The following is an 18823-nucleotide window of genomic DNA, read 5'->3' on the forward strand; positions in this document are numbered from 1 at the left end:
TAGAAACGCATTTTCAGAATCAGAAACCAACAGTTTAGACGAACTTTATAAACTAAAAGAATCAATAGATAAAAATTGCCCAATTCACGATCAATTATATTTCTCTGACTCAGAAACAACTTCAAATTCATCAAAAAGAGGAAAAAGAAGAATAAAAAAGCAGTATAAACACAAACCAGTACATTTATACAATTGGAATCAACCAATTAGACACATTGATAATTACATATTAACAGTCATCGAACAAAAAAATGAGCTCAACGCACACCCCAGGTGAAGAAAGTCCAGATGATGATGATATTTTCCCCTTTATCGTAGATGCAACCACTGATAGAGGACAGCATATATTCTGCAAAAATTTACTCCTAAATTTGTTTGAAACCGGAATCAGTCCATGTAAAACAGAGTTCCCAGATGTAGAAATCAAAAGACAAATTATCGATCACTATCTAAAAGATATATGTAACCTAACACAACAATACGGAATCTACTCCATAGAATTCAGCTCACCAAACCAGAATCACAGTAAATATATAATTCAAACAGACGACCTTGATTTAGAATTCTCAAAAGTATTCTCAGAATATATAAAAAGCATCCAATATCATAACTCACAAAGAGCAAACTCCATATTCACCAATGAAGTTTTTGCGATAATATATAGTTATATCTCGATATTAGAAAACGAAATCCAGATACCAAATGTCTCATCGACAGAAACATCTAAACATATAAGAGCCAGCAATTTAGACGAACTCTACAATTTAAAAGAATCACTTGATAAAAATTGTCCCATTCACGATCAATTATATTTTTCGATTCAGAAACAACTTAAAATTCATCAAAAAGAGGAAAAAAAAGAATAAAAAAGCAAAACAAACACAAACCAGTACACCTGTATAACTGGAATCAACCAATTAGACACATTGATAGCCATATATTAAAAGTCATCAAACGAAAAAATGAGCCACACTCAAAGTGACGATAGTCCAGATGACGAAGAGGTTTACCCCTTCCTCATAGATGCACCCGATAATAGAGGGCAACATGATTTTTGCAAGAATTTAGTCGTAAATTTGTTTGACCCGGAATCAGTCCATGCAAAGCAGAATTTCCAGATGTAAAAAACAAAAGACAAATTATTGAACATTATTTGAAAGACATATGTAACTTGACACAACAATATGCAATCTACACCATAGAATTCAGCACACCAAATACGAATCATCGTAAATATGTAATTCAAACAGATGATCTTGAATTAGAATTTTCAAAAGTATTCCTAGAATATATCAAAAGCATACAAAATCAGAACTCACAAAGAGCAAACTCTATATTCACTAATGAAGTTTTTGCAATAATATATACCTATATCTCTATCTTAGAAAAAACAGAATTTCAAAGTATCTCACCAATTGAAACATCAAAACATACAAAAGTACGAAATGTTATCACATTATTTTCAACTTTTCTACATATAATCAAGGAAAATTTCACTAAAGACGATGTTTCACAGCACACAAAACATGACTTACAAAAAATTTTGGCATGGTTTATAATAGATTATTTCACACATAATTTAGACTTAATTTCACAAGCAAGAAAAAATTTCAGACCTCAAAATTCAAATGATGACACTGCCATTACAGAACAATCAGACTGTGTTTGGGACCCTGAATGGTCTCATCCTACATTTATAAATATCCCACAATCTATCTCAAGTCAAGCAATAAGAACAATATCTTATCACAGAGATTATGTAAGAGTAATACCATTAACCATTGATGCAACACTATTAAACTACAATACATTTTTACCTGATACCCGAAATAACAGTTTAAACTTGACCGTCATACACAATGAAAACCTTAATGGAACTAGAAATCTTACACAACAAGATATTCAAACACCATCACACTTCATAAATGAAGAAATTGTCCAAACAACAACAACTACACAACAAAGTATTTCACCAATACACCCAAATTTAACAACACCAAGAATTACAAATACTTCACTGGCACAAGTAACCTTACAATCAACCGTTAAACCTTCGGTTGCTCCAAAATATTCACATATGGATTATCAAACATATAGACCAAAAACAAAGCCATCATAACCACGAAAAACATTCACAAGAAATAATTTTGCAGAACACAATTATAATTATGCACATTCGTTAAAAGCAAACTACCCCCCACGAAAAAATAATAATCATGTATGTTCTCACTATTGGGATCCCAATGACAACAACCAACTCAGTAAATTTTCAAACTAATCCACATCCTCCACAGGATCATAGTGAAAATTACCCATTCTTTCAACAAAATAAAAATAAAAAGCAAGCACCTCATCATACGGATTATTTATCATCTGATGATGATTAATTACAGCCAGACATTTTTGCACCATATACCCAGGAATATTGCAAACAAGGATCCCGACGACCTCATACATATAATAGAATTTTTTCTCCAAAACCAACAGATACACGAAATCAACAACCAATACATATGCCAAATCCAACTAATACTCAATCTTTTCAACCAATTTAACCACAAAACCCAATGACTATGCACTCACATCAACCAACTCAAATGCAAAATGAAATACCGCTCCCATATTACCTTCAACAACACGAAATAACAAAAAATCAACTTTCAAACTTTTCGCAAATGCCAAATGCCGCAGAATCACTACAGATGACAATGAATCCATACGTCATGGGTGGATCATCAGTAACATCCAATAAACCACTGATGGTGTTTACAGGAACAGATTCGGAATATTCTGTATAAGATTATTTAAATGCAGTAACAGCAAATTTAGTTTTAAATATAGGACCTGAACCAATTAATACGCCACTACATCAAAATTGGATACATAGACATACAGCATTGATACAAACAACCTTAGATGGCGCAGCCCAAAAGTGGTTTTCAGTATTAGCTATAGAAATAAAATCAGACTGGAAAAGATTTAACCAAGAATTTTCAAAAATGTTTGACTCCGAAAGAAATAAACAACACCAAAGAGTTTTATGTAATGAAATTCGCAGATTACCAAATGAAACCATCAAACAATTAGCAGTACGTATCGAAACACTAGTTCGAAAAGCATATTCACTTAATACACATGACTATAAAAACACAAAAATGACAGAAATTTTAATGATGACCTTAACACCTCAATTAAGGAAAATAGCAATAAAAAAGAGAGCATCTCATCCTTCCTCAATTCGAGAGCCAGATTTAGATTTTCGAAAACTAGTAGATCAACTAGAACAAGCGGAAATCACAATGAAACTTGAAGAAACAGAAAATCCAAAACTACGATATGTTAATCGAATTGAAACAAACACTACACATATAAATAACATACAGGAATCAGATACAGACCTAATTGAAAAAATCACTGAAATACTAAATATTTATGAAAAACATCTAAATTTTAAAGGCAAACTATCTTTCAAAAAATGCTGTAATTTTTCCGACGATACGGACACAGTATTTCCGAATGTAGACAAAAACAACAAGATAATCAGAATAAACCTCAAAAGCATAAAGAACCAAATAAATCATTCTATCAATATATGAAAAAAGATCAATATCTACGAAACAAAAATATATATACTAACAACAGTTCAAGAAAACCACTCCCGAAAAACACCAACTACACAAGGAATCAATCACCATTTAACTCAAGTTATAGAGGAAGATCACCATAACGAAGAAATACACAAAATTCTTCACAAAATAATTATTATCGATCAAATAGTCGAAATAACTATTCGAGATCAAATTCCAATGCAACACAATTTGTTTCTAGATCCAGTCCCAATCAAACCCAACAAATAAACACTATTCCAATATTCAATCACGAAACTCATCATACAACAGAAATAGAAACTATTCACATAATCGAAATGGAAGTTATTCGAACAATCGAAATCAGAATTACCCGAACAATCGATCAAGAAATAACTCGTTTAATAGATCAAACTATCACAGATCAAATGACAGTTATCAAAACAGATCACGGAATAATTCACAAAACCAAAATTCAAGTTAAAATAAACAATATAGAAATTATTGCCAGTCACTACATAGGAATAATAACCATTATAATAATTTTAAACATCGATACAGAAGTAGTACACCAAAACATCAAAGACATATTAATCAAGTACAGTCAAATGAAGAAACAACATCAGACCCCCCAGGTATTGATGACACAGGAAGTAACGAACTACAACTAAATCAAATAAACTGTGGATCATCAGATACAGAAAGTGATACAGAAATACCATCTCCGTAAATATGATAACAGTCGAAAACGACTATGAACCTATCATATATGAACAACCTTTTACATCACATATATATGAAAATCAATTGGAACTCCTTCACAATTTTTACATTGAACCCATCAACACTACACAAACTGCACAAGAAAAAAACGAAATTAACACGGTAATTAAACCCGATGAAAAAGACAAAACAAAATGTTCAAACACAAATCATATTTATCAAAATATACAAAAAGAACAACCCAGAGAAAAAATTTGGACAATGCCATTTCTCTTAGAAAGTCCAAAAAACAAACAGTTTCAACCACCAGAACTTGAAATTGATTTTTTATTTGATTCAGGAGCAGAATCAAACATAATTAATATTCCCACATGGAATGAAATCAAAACATTACATCCAAAATTAACGCCTCTTGCAACCTCTAGTAAACTAGCAATAGCACAAGGATCAACAATTGTAAGTATTGGAAAAATCCAATTATTCCTTCTCCCCACAAGAACAATGGAGCAAAATAAAATTCTAAACAAACCATTTAAACAAATATTTCATATCACTGATATTAAGCACAATATCCTTGGCATACCATTAATATCTAAATATATACCAACAATCAACATCTTAAATAGTAAATTACTAATCAAGATAAGTACACAAAAACAAAAAATACAGCACTAACATTTTTTCAAAGATTAAATTAACAACCACCATTCTTTTCAAAGTTTTATCCAATTTATAACATGAACAATCACAACGTTTAACACAATTTGTTATTGGAAATCAACAATATGAATTTAACCGCCTATTCTATGGAATTTCCATAGGACCAGCAGCTTTTTCAGCTTTTATGAGTAAAATTTTTAGACCACTAATACTCAAGAAAAGCGCAATCACCTATTTAGATGATGTTTTTATGCAATCACAGACAAAAGAAGAAATGTTTACAGTTTTAGAACACTATCATAAAACACTTCTGAACAAAAATCTGAAGGCAGCTCCCGATAAATCACACTTCTTTTTAACACGAGTTAAATTTTTAGTAAATTATATAGAAAGAAACACAATCACTCCATTAAAATCACGCATTGATGCTATTCAGAAACTTCAACAACCAACAAACAAAAAGAAAATCCAAGAATTCCTTGGAATGTTAAATTTCTTAAGCAAGTACGTTTACAAAATGCAATTATATTTAAGACCGTTCTATAATATCCTCAGACAACAAAATAATTTTGAATGGACCACTGAACATCAAACGCGATTTGAAGAAATTAAAAAACTTTCAACTGAACAAATTTCAAACACAATTCCAGATCCAAATTAACCAATCTATGCAATGTGTGATGCTTCAATTTTTGGCATCGGCGCAGCATTACTATAATCACATAGTGGTACAAGCAAAATGAACCTTATATCAGCGAATTCCCGATTATTCAAACAAGCAGAGCTACGACTCTCAACTCCAATGAGAGAATGTACAGCTATAAATTATACACTTACAGAATATGAATTTCTGATACTTGGATCAAAACACCCAACAGTTCTATTCACAGATCACAAACCAATTATATTTCTCTTTACACAAAAGTCAAATCCCAACCACCGAGTTTATAGATTTCAATTAATTCTAATGAATTTTCCAAACTTACATATAGTTTGGACAGCAGGAAAGAATCTTGCACTACCAGTTACATTAAATCGAAATACACCACCTGAATTACTTCACGAAAAACTACAGTTGAAATACCAAAAAATATAAAATTTTACCTTGCAAAAGATGAAACATCACCCCGACTAGAATGCAAATATGCAGTAAAAACTGACATTGACCAATCACAAATAGATAACCTAGAACAATTCCCACTTTACTTAGATTGCCAAAATAATCACTACGAAGTTGATCTTCTAGGAACATCATTTTTCAAACCAATTCCATACTCACAATGGATAAAAAATAACTCCCAATAAAAAAGAATAAAACACCACTCGCATAAAAAAGACTTTTTTCCGTTAATTGAAAAAAAAATTTAACTGATAAAATAAATTTATCAGGACCACAAACAAATGTTTCAAAATACACAATAAATCAAGTTTTTGACCTCCATGACCCACTTGACACAATTCCCTTATCCAAATTAGAAATTGGAAATATTTTTCTCCCTCCAACAGATAAAATTACACTTGAACTCTTGAAACAATATCAAAATCTTGACCCGGAACAATCTATTGCCTTACTACCCAAAAGATTACGCACTACGCGAATTAACTCAATTACATTCTTTCACAGGTTTAAAAGTTATTCAAAATCAGCCACATACGGAAAAAGAAATAAATGAACAAAGAGACATTCATCATGGAAAACAAAACACAAAACCAACTACAACCCAAAACAATACAAAAAAGCTAGATCAAAAAATACCTCAAAAAGAGAGGAAAAAAAGGATAATGATAGAAAAAATTTTACCACAAGAACATGTCGAGAAATCAGAACATAGAGAGTCATCACGACTTAGAAAACAACCACGTAAAAACTACAAAACATTCACCCCACAATCTAAAATATTAAAGAAAGTTGAATTTCAAAAAATAACTTTAATTTTAAAATCCTCGCACCTCTCGATCATATTGAATCTTCATTTTTCAAATCAACATGCTGAACAAAAAGCGCAACAATTCTAGTTCAAATTTAGCCAATAGGATTTATTCAATCCGTCACCTTATATAACTATAACACCAACCAACTAGACGAAAGATATTAAACTCCAGGCATATCTATAACTATAACTTTACAACCTCCAGGTCAAAAATAAGCAAACCACTCAAACTTGACAACTAAAACAAATACCACCATAATATCATAACCCTCATTTATCTAATTACGCAAAAATCAACCATATTTTCCAAACTTAGACCTCAAAAACCCCCCAACCAAAAATGATAAATTAGCCTAAAGTAAAAATACGACCGTATTAATTTAGCCTAAAGTACAAAAATCTCAAAAATACCTCAGATCACCTGACAAATAAAAATAAAGCAAGGAAGACCTCCCAAACACCATAAAATTAGCCCCCAACAACTTTTCACAAAACTCAACCCACTTGTCAAAAAATCAATAAATAACTCGACCAGACTTGAAAATCGCGCCAAACAACATAAAATATTCGACCAAGAAACCATTTCTTAAATGCTCTTCTCTCGATCAGTCAATACAATTTTCAACATTTTCATAAACTTTTTCACAATACTTAAACTTTTATTCATTTTTCTCTTTGATACCTTTGAAGCTTTTAGATCAATCAGAATACCTTCAAAAATTGCTAACCAACAATCACACAGTCAGTCTTCACCGACATCATCCCAAGAAAACCCGACAATACCTACAACTACTCAAAACCCCCAAACATCCCCACGAATTTCTTTCTAAGATAACCCATACACTTTTGAAAGAACGCTTATCTGAACCATTAGAACTAGTTCAAAGACAGGCACCCCTAAGTGAGCCAACATATAACTTGTACCCAACATTACCACAAGAATTAAGTAGAATAAGAAACATTAGTCAAAACCAAAATACAGTTGAAATAAATAGACAAATTATACATCCACGACGAAATAGAAATTTTCAAACCTCCCGAGTTCATTTTGATATATCCCAATCACCATCACCAATTACTCCAGAAAACCCAAATAGCATATTACCAGAAACCCCTACACTTCTTTCACAACGTACCACCTCAAGTATACCCTCAGATTACTTCGGTTCAACACCAACATCTGAAAAAATACGTGACAATCCCTTTAACCCCCCCAACCAAACATCACGACTACCATACTGGACAACACACTCATTCACACAAAGTGAACCAAATTTAATAAATGACCCAATAGATATTTCTACGGATACAACAACATCATCTTCACTACCAGAAACATTATCACTACCATCAACACCATCAATAAGCCAGATTTCACCGACACCTTTCCACCTAAATTTTCCAAATAACCTCGATATCGAGAACAATCATCAACAAATGTCCCTTTAAGATTAGATTGGAACACGTTCAAAGCACCCCCACCATTATTTGAACAACATCCAGAAAGTAACCGACTCCACAATTGGGCACTTCATAGACTATAATATAGACAAGACAGCCACGAAGACATTCGTGACCATAACATCCAAATACTCCAACAAAATAGTCTACAATTAAAATTCGAAAACACGATTAAAATTAACAACATTGTTCAACATCCTTACCCATTAAACCCACCCAATATAACAGCTCAATCGCTACCACCACCATTTATAACAACTGAAGTAATATATAAGTACGACAGATGTACCAAAAAGAAAATTGGTTACATCACATTTTATAACCCACACTCAGGATTATCATACACATGTATATTCTAAAAGTATTGATATTTCAACAAACCTTTTTTCCATTATTTTCCGATCAGAATACAAATCCTTCTCCCCGCACAGGACCCCAGGACTTATTAGTAACACACTACGATTGTGAAGAAAATGAACAAAAAACACTACACAAATATGCAATAAATCAAGTATCACAATGCGAAACAGAACCACAAGCTATAGAAACTACAAGTCTAATAGCGACACTGTATTCAAAAGCCCGAGCAACAACAGTCGCAGGATATAAATTTACAGCAACATTTTCCGAAAAGAAAGTACATTGTTCACAAGTTTCAAACGGAAATAAAAACTGACTTGACCACGAATCATTCTACCAAAGTAATATCGAACGACTTCTATATCTAAATCCCGATGATTGTAAAAAAGAGCTACTCAGACTAAATATCACAAGAAATAAAAACACCGACAGAAAACTAGTATATTTTCAAGTCTTTGCCGATTCTGTACATCAAGCAGAACTTGAAAGATATCAAGGACATATAAAACTAGATGAAAAATACCCACACAACGGCGCACACGGAAGATTAACTTATGACATATACGATAAGCACTGGATACCACACATTGGTTTAATAATCCATCAAACTGCAAAGCAGACACAAAAAATAAAGGATATCAAGAAATAATGTTTTTCGATTGGAAAATACAACTCGAAAAAATACAACTCACACGAGATTTATCCGACAACACAGTGATCTGTCAAGGAATGAGATTACCTTGTAAAAACAATCAAGGTTATTGTGGTCCTACAACACGGACACAAGCAACAATTGTTTGGTTTCCCGAAGATACATGCGCAACATTTCAAGTAGCAAAAATACACGCTCGAATGATAAAATTTCACGAAAAATATTTTATAGAATCAATTCCATATGAACAAGTCCATCCATCACGAAAACAAAGTACTGATTTTCGAAATCTCCATAATATAGAAAATAAATTAACACGTTTCCAAATATATCAAGAAACAGAAATCGCATGCAAATACAGGAACCCACTTTACAAAACACAATATTCTGAAATACTAGTTGAATACGAAAAAGGTTTCGACATGACCACTGGAAAAATAAAATTTGACCCTTATGCCACAGGTCACCCTATAAACGAAGGAACATCATATATACCAGTTAACTTTCAAAAAAGCAATGGTCAACCTGGTGGAAAACTAAAGCCACATGACACTAGAAGCACACATTTACAAGAACTATCATTAATGAATAACACTTATTTTGGTAATATCCACTATGATATCCACTTAGATATGAAGTTAGACTACACGATTAGTCGAATTTTTAAAGAAATGTCACTCTCCGAATTAGAAACACTTCACCAACTATGCGAATTAGAAAGGACACAAATCCTACAATCACTCGCTTTAGCAGTATTAAAAATACCCTACGCAGGATATTTATTGTCAGGAAATAGATCAAGTTTTCTAGACTACGAAGGAAACATTTTATGGTTTTATACTTGTACCAAAAAAGTATCACCACTATATGTTTTTGAAGATAAACGCTGCTATAAAAGAATCCCTATGTTTTATAAAATTAAGGTACATTTTGTTGACACACTTTCAAGACGAACATATTTTTGGGATACCGCAGTCCCATGTGGATCAGAAAATAGCCACAATGTAGTACAATTGAACCCTGATGAAGATAAATATTATCTTCTTACTCCATACCCTACCTTAATGCTATCACTCAAAAAATTTTCACCCGAAAGCATCAAAGCTATTGCTCGTAATCCAAATATTGGATATCCAAATATTCAAAATCAGATATCCAACACCACATTAGAACACAACAATTCCAAGAATTGTTAACACAAATGGACACTATACAAAGACAATCAATTGATCAAAATTTACGAAAACTTGCCAAAACCGCAGGATTTGCAGATATTTATACACAAGATTTTAGCGGATATTTTAAAGACATTAAAGACTATATATATCTAAACGGTGAAAAATACAGACCACAAGATATTTCACCTACAAATATTTTTAGCTTTGTTACCCTAAAAAATGAAATTCTCGATTTTCTAGGATGGCCCTATTGCATCTTAGAAAAATTAACTATCCTGTACGCAATGTTTAACTTTATAGGACTTCTTTTTTCACTTTTAAAAGGAATCTATAACACATGCGCTATACACACAAAAGTAAATAGACAAGCAAGTGTAGCACGCATACTATTTGCAGGATTTTTTGAAATTGTTTTTCATCAATAAACAAAATTCTTCTAGACGCACAAATAAAAGAATATAATACAAGAACAGCGACAAGACAGAACACATACGACGAAGAACATAATAACATGGAAGTAACACCTACCACACCCTAGTTGCCACCCCTACCACATAACCATCCATTATCCTTAGTCCCACGTAATTTCCGAAACCTAGCAATAACACATAACCCAAGTTTTAGACCAAATATATCGCAAAGTCCCATACAACATTTAATGAAACATCATTCACAAGATGATAATACGTATGAACAAATTATAGAACAACCCCATATCACCGCTTTTCAGTCTCAAAATAATCATTTTTTATAGCCCACGATGAGCCGACAACTTGGATCCCTACACCGCTCAAATTCCCATCCAACCAACCTCCACACTCCAATCCGAATAATCCCTTTTTTGCTTTCCCACCACCCGACTTCCCAACCATTAATATATCATCAAGCACGAATTCGGATACTAACTCAGATATTTCAGTTTTATACTCCAGCTCACAACTTCATAACTCTAATATAGAAACCCCTGACAAATTTGCAGGTTCCGAACCATCTCCATCCAATAATTTTAAAACCAACTCCTCAGTTTTTTCAAAACCCCTTTTCAACCAATCCCACTAAATAATTCACTCCCATCCGGTTCCACTCCTTCTTATGCTTCGCAAGTAAAGCCAACCCACTCTCCCTTCCATTCCAACCGATCATCTAATAATTCTACAGATACCACCCAAATTTTCCAGGAACTCGATAATTTTATCACCCTACAACAACAGTTAAAACACCCTAAGACCCTCACCATAAATCAAATTTCATCCACAGTAGAATCCTCAAACCCAACTACTCCTACACACTCCTCAGCTTACACTGCATCATTAGCACAATCATCCACATCCACCGAAACATCGAATAGCACTCACCGAGCTTATCGCACTTTTAAACGAAAATTCCCAAATCACCCATTCCCGACCAAACCCGAAACAGCCTGCGAATATATTAATCACCCACAACACACCAACACGAAAGATTTTCTAGCAATCACGTTACCCTCATTCCCACAATATACATTAAACACACCTAACGACACTAACGACATACGTAGTTTTGTAGATGAACATGTTTTAATGCCCACACTTCACTGGACAGCATATTACCATTTTACTAATCCCCTTTGCCTGCCACTATCTAGTACTCATAACGATATAGAAAAGAAAAAAGATATGCTATATAGACTCACCGCAACACTAACACCTAGACAATTTACTTATATAGGATTTTAAAAATTACTAAAAACATTCACTGCACCACGTGCTAACGAATTTACAATAAAATGTTACGACCATAAAATCATCCGAACTAATCAAGACCAATTTCTAGATGACGACCGCTTCGCTAACTCACAACTAACAGAAACATTTTTCATAAAAACGTCATATGTATTCGCACTTAATATTTTTGATAGAAAATAAAATCACATCATTTCTGAAGCACTAACTGATATTCAAGCTTACGAAAGTTTTAAAGACAAATTTCAGTTAATTTCACTAACCTTTCACTTCCTTGCACCACATGAACGCGATTTGCACTGTTCACTCGACATTATGTTACGCACTAAACAGACTCATACATATACATACTATCGCTTCATACAAAATCATTTTGATTTACATACTCCATCAAGACAACCACACCATCGTTTTCAGTTTCTTAACTCGAAGTACACTTCACCATTTTTTCTTAATTTCACCTATTGCATCAAGGATACTAACCTCCACGGCATCCTCCGCAATTATGACCCAGTAACACAAATGTATATATTTTGTCGCATCACGAAGACCTTTATCGCCGAAGAATCCAGACCCTTCCGTATCCCACATGAATTTATCCAGCCTATAGAAATCCCTATATTAGAATTTATTCACAATACTAAATATAATCACAAAATAAGTAACCTCATTCAAAACACACCTTATGAGTTTGCAGTAGGCACCGAAGAACTAAAAACCAATAAAGCACTTCAATTGCTTTGGCCACTGCCTCAAACTAAAAATATCATTCGCATACTAGCAAAATTACTAACAACATCGGACATCATACACGACATCTTCCCCCACGGCTTTTTCCCAGACGATTAACAGGTAAGTATAATTTAAATTATATTCTTAACTAATAAAATTAAATTAGTACTAACCATTCTTTATTCATGTTTCTTTTTTTCATTTCTAGTCTTCATACCACGATCATCTACAAAAAACAGAAAAGAAAAATAAAAAAAAACTTGTTAAAACTCTTCTAAACTTCATTAATATTTTGCACAAGATAATATAATAAAATTCATACCAAAAGTAGTAAATTAATTTATAAATTGTTTCCCCTTAAAGCAGTAAATTGAATTACGATGAAAATTTATAACTTTAAATTTCCCCCAAAATAGCAATAAAATTGAAATTCTATGTAATAAATTGATAAAATGAAAATGCAGTAATAACCTTTTGATATTTTCATTCACTCGCACAAGAAATCTATCCAAACTCGCACAGCTCGCCCACGAAGAATTGTTTAAATAATGATTTTTTACGTTTCAAGTTTTCACACTCAACAACTCAACAACTCTAACACACGATAACAAGTTTCAAACTTTCCTTTAACCCGGTTGGAAAGGAAATATTTACTAAACCAAACTAACCAACGCAGCTTACTAAACACCACAAATCATAAAATAACAGCATGACTAAGAGAAGAAAACCAACGGTACCCAAACCGGATTAACCCAGTTTAAAACTGGATAATTTATTTTTTTGAAGACTATTATAAAGTCTAAGAAAGAAACAATAAAAAAAACACAAAAAAGTCGCAAGACAAACCAATAACAAAAACAATTTGATTTTTGAAAAAAGGACACAACCAAATAAACATAAGAAAGACCAACATAAACCCAATATAAAACGTTTTCATATAACAGGACCTCTCAAAGAAACCGCACGAAATCATACTCCCACTCCTGGCCTAACCCACCAGAGAGGACGTCCTGAGCATGCTCTATAGCCGGCCTAACCCACCGCGCTACATCCACGCTTTGTGACCACACTTCTATTTTTAATAAGAGGTACTCAAGGGTGAGTAAATCTTCAAAATAACCGAACTAAAACAAAATGCTTTTGTGAAAACAACTAACTAAATTCATGATTAAAAAATCTAACTAATAAATTTTTATAAAATGTAAATCATACCTTGCAGTATATAGATCAATACACAATAACAAAGACGAACATCCAAAGAAAAAATGATCCCATCACACTCGAACAAGAATGGCTAACCACAACCGATATGCCGTCCACAATCACAACTCAAAGGATTTAGAGTACGACTTGACTTCGCAGAAAAGGACTTCATTGAACTAGACCAATGACCACCTCGATGTTCAAGTATACGTACAGATCCGAGTTACGAGCCATCCTTTCCACACCCGATCTCCACGCCATTCCCAGACGAGGTTGAACACAAAACAAGTTCTCTACATAATACAGAAAAACCCGTCATAGCAAACCATTTTGAAATCAGATTGACTTCATTGGGTAACACATCGGGTAACGATTGATGTCCCTAACTCCAGCGTCCTGGAAGTTCGTTAACAAGAGGAACCGGACAAGAATATGATGTTCGCCAAATACCAACGTTCATCATCCATCCTTTGAATTGCAGAAAGATAATTCTAAAAACTTCGTAAAACCCGGATGGGTGGAACCTGATCTAAACTATATTTTATGATTGGATGAATTGGATATTTTACCACTGTAAAGTATTTAAAATTAACCAATCATAATCCATCTAACTAACAACCCACTTATTTGTAAGTGCTGAAATTACTTGTAATTTCTGCACCAGAGAGATTTGAATTTAACTTAGAAATTAGTTGTCTCTCCAAGAGAACTTCAGCAGCCGCAACAAACCAGTATACCCTAGATCTATTAAGCCCAGCAAAGACTAGTTAAACACCCTGAGACTAGAAAGTATAAGAGTAAGATTAGGATCGGTCTTAGACTAAGAAGTTGCACGAATCTATCCGGCCGAAAATAAGATAGCGTGACGAGCAGACGGTGTACCCTATCCGAAATTACTCTATGAGTTAACCACATCGGTGTCAACTCAAACTTTCAATCCAGCAGCGCGTGTTCATGAAAAGCGATCGACTGTAACTCAAATAGTTGCCCTTTATTGACCAGTTATTCACAACAATTTTTCGGGTGCGTTGACCACATTAATTTTTACCAAAACTTGACGATTACCTCGGGGGTAGATATCAATGTGTGCGTATTGGCAGCGTTAGTTCACCCTCAAGGCATCAAAAACCAAAGTTAAAAGCTTTTTCAATGATATCTTCGCCTTTTCTATTGCTTTAAATGGCCACAATTGAACACGTTGAAAGTGTTAAAGATTTGGGCTTCAGATTTTGTTCTCTTTGTGATTTTGGACTGAACAGACATCCTATAGTGGCAAAATGCTCTCAAAAATCATATATCAAACACACTATCCTTTTCTCATTTTTGACACAATTTTAGGGTATTCAAGTCTTTTAGTAGCAATAGTTGTTGCAGTACGAATTCTCGAGCCGTCTTGAATGAAGAGAATTGTAAAAAGTAGGCCAACTTGCATATTTATGTACAGCAAAAAGTCATTGCAAGATGTCATTACTCTTAAGAAATTGACCTGTCTACCTGCACCATAAATTTGAAATCTGACGTTTTGACGTCAAATGAATCCAGGCCAACAAAAAAAATGATCTCATCCTCCTTCGCCTTCAAAAAACAACACAAAAAACTTCGGAGCCTTATTGCTCACGCCACTAATCAATGGATTCAAGTAGTAACTTGGCCAATGCAATTTTTCATCGATTATTCTTTGTATATTGAAAATCTGAAAACAAGATTTAAAAAAAAACACAGTTTGATGGCCTTAAAACTATTTAAAACACCTTAGATTATAGTTTGAGTTTACTGATGAAATAATCATGACCTCATTGGTAATTTCCACAAACCTATGTCTCCACTAGACTGATTAACCACCGGAAGTATCCCGCTGAGTTGACCTATTGGTCCAAAATTTCCCGATATTAGAAAACTTCTTGAGCATTACCATTCAGTTTTTCATGAGTCCTATTTGATTTTTCTGAGTACATTAGCGGATTTGAATCCAGACTTCTAGTCTAGATGCCGTACGCTTCTGAGCTTACTTACTCGAGTGTGCTTTTTACGATGTTAAAATAAGGCGAGTTGCAGCTGTTTTTTATCTGAAATCTAGCATAAGTTAATAATAAAAATTAGAGGTCCCAACCCTGTTATTAACGGCCTTCGCGTGTTCTACTTTCTTAGAGACCTAGCCGTGGGAAGATGCTGATTTCTATCTAGAGAGGTTTGCTAGTAGTCTTTCAGTTGTAACGATCATAAGTTTCCATGTCTTATGCAAACATCGAATTGGCTCCCACTGGTTGAATTACAAGCGCAAGATAGATTGTGTGTCCCTGGCCCACAAACTAAGGCTTATAGGGACTTTTTCTTCACCCATTTAGGAATTGAGTGAACATATGATACAAAATATTGGAAAACTTGATCAAAGATATCATAGTGCAGGTTGCCGAGAAGCCTAACAACTGCTCCGACAACTGCTCCGAAACGGGACCTCGACCCACAAGGAACAACTGATTCTGGTCATGAGCATAATCAGATTTCTGTTTACATATACAGCGATGCTGGAAAAACTATCGTTATAATCACTTTTCATTCTGTCTTTCAGGCATTTCTTCAAATAGAGTGCAAAAGAGTTGGCAAGGAAAATGTGAAGCCTGAGTATAGAACCAACAGCCTGTAAGTATATTCTCAAACCCAAATTACTATCTGTAAAAAAACACTAATTTGATGAGATTTCATATCAAAAAATTGACTCAAACTTCTAGTGCCAACTTCTCGTGTCAACCAGAGATTTCCATCTGCCTAGTACGGTTTTTGAAACTGTAGCATAAAACGGCCAGGCCCCAATTGAAGATGGGCAATATGAATTCTGTCGTACAGTGGGCTTTCCGGGACTCTAAACAAATGGTGACGATTCAACTGTTTTTTTTTCCTTCATCAATTCACTTGATAACGGGTTGATCCGAGTTGCCCGATAGTGGATCAGTTAAAACGCTAAGCAGATCAGTATAATCTTTTTATTGGTGTCCAAAGAGCCAATTCAAATAAATTCCAATATGAATTCCAATAGATATTAATTTCCTTTTTCTATTAACGCCTTAAACCTGGAATGCTTAAGCAAAAATCAGCATATGCATTTATCCGTCAGCTATTCGTTTGATACGGAAAAGCTGTAGTACCAAGCTATAGAATGTCAGTAAAAAAATGTTTGAAAACCTAGGAAGAGTTTGTTCAGGCAGTGGGATCTCGACACAACGTGCAGCGTTACGTCAACCAGGTGCAGCACGCAAAGGTCTTTGTTCATCAAATGACGACGTTCCATGAGCTGTCGAGTAAAGTTGCGAAGTTTTACTCAAGCAGAGATGGACTGAGGACCTGTGACCTTAAGAAGGTAGGTTGACCATCTGTCAAAGATGCTGAATGTTAGATCAAAGGGAAACTTTCAGTCGCTTGAGAAATCCACAAGCCTGAAACATGCTGCCAACGACAACAAAATTTTTCCAAATGAGATGCAGGAAAAGCTCATGAATCATGTATCAAAACAGAACTTGGTCGATAATTATTGCTTACTGACTCGATAAGTATATCTTTAAAAAATTTAAGTTTTGAATCAGTATTTTGTTTTGCGTTTAATAGGAGTCTTTATTGCTTCGAAGTTACTAGGAGTCTTTATTGTTTCGAAGTCATTCAAGAAAGATGACATGTCGATGGATTACCACCGCAAAGAGTCACCAACGTCTATGCCGACTATAGTGCTTTCAACAAGTAATTCTTAATGCGTACAAGATGAAAGTTTGCGCGTACTTGTACAAAACTTCAAATGAAAACTGACCTCTATATAAACCAAACGCTTGCCTGGGTCGTTTTGCAAACTTTTGAGGCGAAGAGAAGGAGAAAATTGAGGCCAATAGGAACATGGCCGAAGATGCTTTTTCCTGCATGATTTAAAATAAAATATTCCTTTTCGAAGTCAGAGAAGACATTTTTTTGTTCGAGAATCCGCTCCTCGGTAATGGAAACGAAACGGCTGAAGTAATATTAACTGATTTTGATGAAGAGTGTATTTTTTATGATAAGTACATTCGTTTTACTTTTTAAACAATTGAGTTATCTTTAGAAATTATCATCTGCGTTGTGTTCATTATACTATATTTTAGCCTTTTTACACTACGTGTTTCATGAGAAAAAAAATCACATTTGCAACCTGAAACAATTTGGATTTTGATTCACGAAGACACGTTTCTTCCTTTTTTTCCAGGTGAAAACAGTTTTGGAGTATTTTTTGCTTTTGCTGTACATTTTACCAGGACTCGAAAAACAAAATTAGTTTACAATTGTAGAGACGCCGTTTAGACTAGTAAAATGTCCTCGTCTGGTGAAAAAAAAAATTCGGCTCAATGTTGAGCTCAGCGGTTGCATTAAGTTCTCCTTGAAAAAAATTAAATCAGTAGTTTTAACAACTTGGTTACATCATTCGTGTAAACTCGTAGCTAGGGTCATTGGTTCGAAAAATGCAGAAGTCCTTCCCTCAGATTTTTTTATTTAGAAGATTTGACTGATTTATTTAGGCTTTAATTTATCTTATTGTCAGTTGATTTGATTTGAGGAATTGAAATAAAATTAACAAAAATTTAAAAACTAAACAAAAAAT

The sequence above is a fragment of the Symsagittifera roscoffensis genome, chromosome 8 (assembly GCF_963678635.1).
Source record: "Symsagittifera roscoffensis chromosome 8, txSymRosc1.1, whole genome shotgun sequence".
Classification (NCBI taxonomy): Eukaryota; Metazoa; Xenacoelomorpha; order Acoela; family Convolutidae; genus Symsagittifera; species Symsagittifera roscoffensis.